The sequence below is a fragment of the Lynx canadensis genome, chromosome A1 (assembly GCF_007474595.2).
Source record: "Lynx canadensis isolate LIC74 chromosome A1, mLynCan4.pri.v2, whole genome shotgun sequence".
Taxonomy (NCBI): domain Eukaryota; kingdom Metazoa; phylum Chordata; class Mammalia; order Carnivora; family Felidae; genus Lynx; species Lynx canadensis.
Window position 1 is genome coordinate 88,268,272 of NC_044303.2, and position 5,228 is coordinate 88,273,499.

The following is a 5,228-nucleotide window of genomic DNA, read 5'->3' on the forward strand; positions in this document are numbered from 1 at the left end:
TATGTGGATCTACATTTATCTCAAAACAACAAATTTTAAAAACTTTGAAACACGTTAAGAAATGTTTATTATGCACCCAAGTTTCCCAGCACACATCTCACAGAAGGCAAGGTGGTGTGAACACATGGTGTCCCACCATTAGGAAAAAGCTCCATGTCCACTGGCATCTGTCCCAGGACAGGTCCTGTGCTGGGTACTGTCCAGAGGGTGTATGCACTGGCTGGGACGCTGGACCAGGATTCTGGTTGGGATGCTGGACCATAATACTGCCTGGGATGTTGTACCAGGATGCTGCCTGGGATGCTGAACTGAGTGCTGACTAGGACCCTGGACCTGGATACTGGCTGGGATGTTGGACCAGGATGCTGTCGAGGACAGTGGACCAGGATGCTGGCTGGGATGCTGGACCATGATGTTAGCTGGGATCTAAAGTGGGTGCTGGCTAGGAGGCTGGACCAGGATGATGGCTGGGATGCTCTCTGGGATGCTGGACCAGGATGCTGCCTGGATGCTGAACTGGGTGCTGACTAGGATGCTGGACCTGGATACCGGCTGGGATGTTGGACCAGGATGCTGGATGGGACGCTGGCTGGGATCTAAAGTGGGTGCTGGCTAGGAGGCTGGACCAGGATGATGGCTGGGATGCTCTCTGGGATGCTGGACCAGGATGCTGCCTGGATGCTGAACTGGGTGCTGACTAGGATGCTGGACCTGGATACCGGCTGGGATGTTGGACCAGGATGCTGGATGGGACGCTGGCTGGGATCTAAAGTGGGTGCTGGCTAGGAGGCTGGACCAGGATGCTGGCTAGGAGGCAAGACCAGGATGCTTCCTGGGATGCTGAACAGGATGCTGACTAGGATGCTGGACCCAGATGCTTAGTCCAGCCGGCTGGATACTGAGCCCTGTCTGGGATGCTGGGCCCTTAACTCACTGACCTGCAGGGGGCAGCCTGGCCACACAGGGATGGGCCCTGGCAGAGGCTCTGCTGGGCTCAGCTTCCCAGTCCCAGCTGTGAGAGGACCAGCCTTCTCTTCCTTCCTCTCTCTCTCATGAGTGTGCACACACACACATGCTCACGATCTCACACACACATACGCGCCCCATAGCCCATGAGCTCATTCTGCCCACGGCTGGCAGGCTGGGTGGGATCATTTCTCCTTGAGCTCTTTGTCCAGCTCAGTTTCAAATGACTCATGAGTGGCTTTCACCATCTCCCCCAGGGAGACCCCCTGCTTGGCCCCATAAACCTTCCCAATTAGGCAATGTTTCCTGATAAGCGGCTGCTTGCCCGCTCCTTTCCAGACCACCCGGAGAACTGCACCCCCTCTCCATCCTGGCAGTAGCTGGCAATACCTCCCCAGCCTGGCCCTCCCAGAGTCTCCTGGAGCTCCACACTCATTGCTGTTGACTGGGCAACTGAGGCCCAGAGAAGGGGTAAGGACTGGGTGGGTGACAGGCTTCCTCCTGTCCTCTGTCCCCTCCATCTCTCTCTGTCTCTCATTCTCTCTCTGTCTCCTCAATGCTCTGTCTCTGTCCCCTCCATTTCTTTGTCTCTCTCTCTCTGTCTCTCTCCCCAACGCTCTGTCTCTGTTCCCTCCATCCCGCTGTCTCTCTCATTGTCTCTCTGTCTCTCCCCCAGGCTCTGTCTCTGTCCCCTCCATCTGTCTCTGTCTCTCTCATTGTCTCTCTGTCTCTCCTCCCAATGCTCTGTCTCTGTCCCCTCCATCTCTCTGTCTCTCTCTCTCTCATTCTCTGTCTCTCCCCTCAACACTCTGTCCTGTCCCCTCCATCTCTCTGTCTCTATCTCTCTCATTCTCTCTGTCTCTCCCCCCAAAACTCTGTCTCTGTCCCCTCCATCTCTCTGTCTCTGTCTCTCATTCTCTCTCTGTCTCTCCCCCCAACACTCTGTCTCTGTCCCCTCCATCTCTCTGTCTCTGTCTCTCTCATTCTCTCTCTGTCTCTCCCCCCAATGCTCTGTCTCTGTCCCCTCCATCTCATTGTCTCTGTCTCTCATTCTCTCTGTTTCTCCCCCCAATGCTCTGTCTCTGTCCCCTGCTAGGAGGAGGGGACCGAGGGCATCACTGATAGACAGTGGAGACCCTCTGCAGCCACATCCAGTTGGGGCCTTGGAGACATCAGGAGGGGGCCTGCCCTTGCCCAGCCTGGGGTCATGGTGGCACCCCAACTTTGCAGGAGTCTGCTGTTCTGCGGAGTCCTGGGCAGCCCCTCTGCCTGGCTGAGGACCCACTCAGGGTCTGTTGCTGTGTGGGATTCCAGCAGTTCATGGGGGTAAGCTCCCCATGAATCTGGATACTTGCAAATGCATCAGGACCTGGTGCGTACTGAGGCCTTGGAGTTTCCCTTCCCCAGGTAGCCTTCTTTTTGGAGCACAATCCCCTCCCTGTTGTGAGGCAGCCCTCTTGGGCCAGTGCTCTTCCCCTCTGTGTTTCCCAGTCCTGACCCACGGGGATGCTTGCAGAGCACACACGGTGCAGCCTGGTCGGCACCATTCCTCCATGTCCCTGCAGGCCCTGGACCACCAGCAGCAGCTTGTCCTGACCCCCGCTCTGCATACCCTCCCCTGGCATACTGGCCTGTGCCCAGGCAGACCTAGGTGACCATGGTGGGGGACAGAGTGCTTCCAGCCAGGGGAGCCTCAAGTCCAAGCTTTTTCAACAGAGACACGGGCAACCTTGCCTTTGGCCATTGCCAAGGGTGCCAGTGAGAAAGGCCTACCCTCCCCGGAAAACATCCCCTTCTCATGCTGTGCTGAGGCAGGGATGTTGGATCAGGCCTCAGTTTACCATCTGGGGCTGGTTCTGTGGACACCTGTCTTATGTGAGGAACCTTGCACCTTCCAGCTCCAGCCTGAGTGGATGCAGAGTGGCGCTGCTGTTCCAGGTGGACAAGGGGCTGGGTGTGGGTGGAGGCAGGGGTGCAGGTGCAGAGGTGGGGAGCCCCTAGGCCTCTCTGCACAACTTGCAGGGCCTGCGAGCAAGGTTTGTGCAGAAGGTAGGACTGCAGGCAGAGGCAGGGGAGGTGAGGGAGCCTGGGGTTGGGGTACCCAGCGGTCTCCCCAAGGTGCAGGGGCCGGGGCTGGCACAGCCCAGACCCTTAGTTAGGTCTCCAACATCACACTGCACGGGGCAGTGGGCCCTCCTGCTTGATGGCGGGCAAAGCCTGGTGGTCCTGCAGGCCTTGGTTCCCAGTCCCCAGACTGGAGGGTTCTCTCAGAACCCCTCTCCTACTGCTATCTGGGGTGGCTTAGCTGGGGCTTACATGGGGCAGGGTGGGCTGCTCGTCTTTTCCAGCCTCCCTCGGACCAGCTGCGGCCCCCGGGCTGGGACCACCACCGCCTGTGTCCTCGGGACTCACTGGGCGGCCGCCGTAAGAACCCTCAGCCCCCTGCGGAAGGGAGTTCAGTAATGCCTGCAGCGCCTTCCAGACACACGTTTACAATCTCACACTTCATTTTTCTTGGACGCAATCTCCGTGCTTTTAAACATGTCATCACTCTGTGTCCCCCCCCACCCCACCCCTGGCCCCACACTTCCCGGGTGTGGGAGGCAGGCCTTCAGGTGGAGGCCCTGCGGGGGCTGCAGGAGGCCAAGGTCGTGGGGGCGGGGCAGGGCGCCCCCAGAGCGCGCAGCCTGGGTGGCCTTGGGCTGGTCCCTCAGCGTTCTCTTTGCAGAGCCAGCCCTGGTGGTGAGGTGGGTGTGAACACATGAGGGCAGGAGAGCGCCCCCTCCCACAGGAGGGGTTAATGACGTGAGGCCAGTCACACCCACGGAGAGGGCTAACCATGGGTGGGGGCCTCCGAAACATGACATCACAGCTTAGACAAAGCCACGGCTCCCCAGAGTCTCATGGGTCTCAGATGGGGCAGCTGAGGCCCTGAGAGAAAGTGACTTGTCCAGGCCCCACCTACAGGAGCTCCGCAGGCAAGAGGGGGCATGCTCACCTGCCCCCAGGGGCCACTGTCAGGTGCATTCCCCACCCCCCTGCTTTGCCTCTGAGCACAGAATGGTGGATTGTTAGAACCCACCAGCCCAACCTCTGAAGGCGCTCGGATCCCCCGGATACAGGGCCCCTGAACAGAGCCCCTGGGGGCTCTGAGACCCAGGGTCCCTGTGCACAGAAGCAGCTCCCCCAGTTCTCCCCTCGCAGCAGCGTCTTTAAATTATCTGGAGGCTGGCCTTTTGGGACACCTGCACCGCGGCCTGGGCGGCAGAGCTGTGCTCTCTTCCCGGGTGTGTGTGGCTACGGACACGGAGCACCCTTGGCCCGGCCGGCGCCCAAGGGTTCTCCTGGAACCCAGTCTTGTGTCCGGTAATTTGTATATCTGTCCGGATTCTGGGTTCTCTGACACCCGTCTTGCTTCAGCAGTGGCTCTATCGTGTCCCCTGCTGCCCCTTTAGTGCCCCGGTTTCCCTTCCTCCCAGGCCCCGCTGGACAGAGGCGCAGAGAAGGGGCAGGTGCCCGGGCATCCAAGCCGTCAGTGACCTCAGCCTTTAGCTCAGCTCCCTCGGTTTAAGGATGGGGAGACAGAGGTCCCCAAAGCTTGAGCGACCCGGCCCGTGCCCTCCGGTGGCCAGGTTGCCTGCTTCCCGAGGGATCCGGTTTCGCGAAGAGCGAAGACCCGCCTGCTGCCGGGTCTCCGGGTCCACGCAAACTCCCAGGGGAGCGGTCGCGCGCGCTTCAGCCCAGGGCCAACCTCGACTCCGCTAGGCCCCACCCCTGCGCGTCCGGGCCCCGAGCTCCGCCCCCGGGCCCTCCACGCGCCCCCCCGGCCCCGCCCCCATGGCCGCTCCGGGTCAGCCCAACCCGGCGGGCCGCTCGAAGCCAGAGCCGGCGTTCCGCCTCGGCCCCGCCCAGGCCCTCCACGCGCCCCCACCCCGCCCCGGCGGCCGCGGCTCGGAGCCAACGCTCCGCCCCGGCCCCCCCTCGCTCGCTCCCCACTCCTCCCGCCCCCCACGCGCTCCGCCTCCACGCGCGGGGCGCGCCCCGACACCCGAGGGGCCGGGCGGCGGCGCGGCGGGGCGGTGCGCTCGGCTCGGGTTTCGGCCCGCCCCCGGCGCCGGCGTGACCCCTCCTTGGGTGCGGGCGGGCCAGGCCCAGCTGGCCGGCGCCCCGCCCCCGGCCCGGCGCTCCGGGCGCTATAAGAGGGCGGCGGCCGCGGGGCGCCCTACGCGGGGCTGGGAGCGCGATGGTCAGCCGCCGAGGCG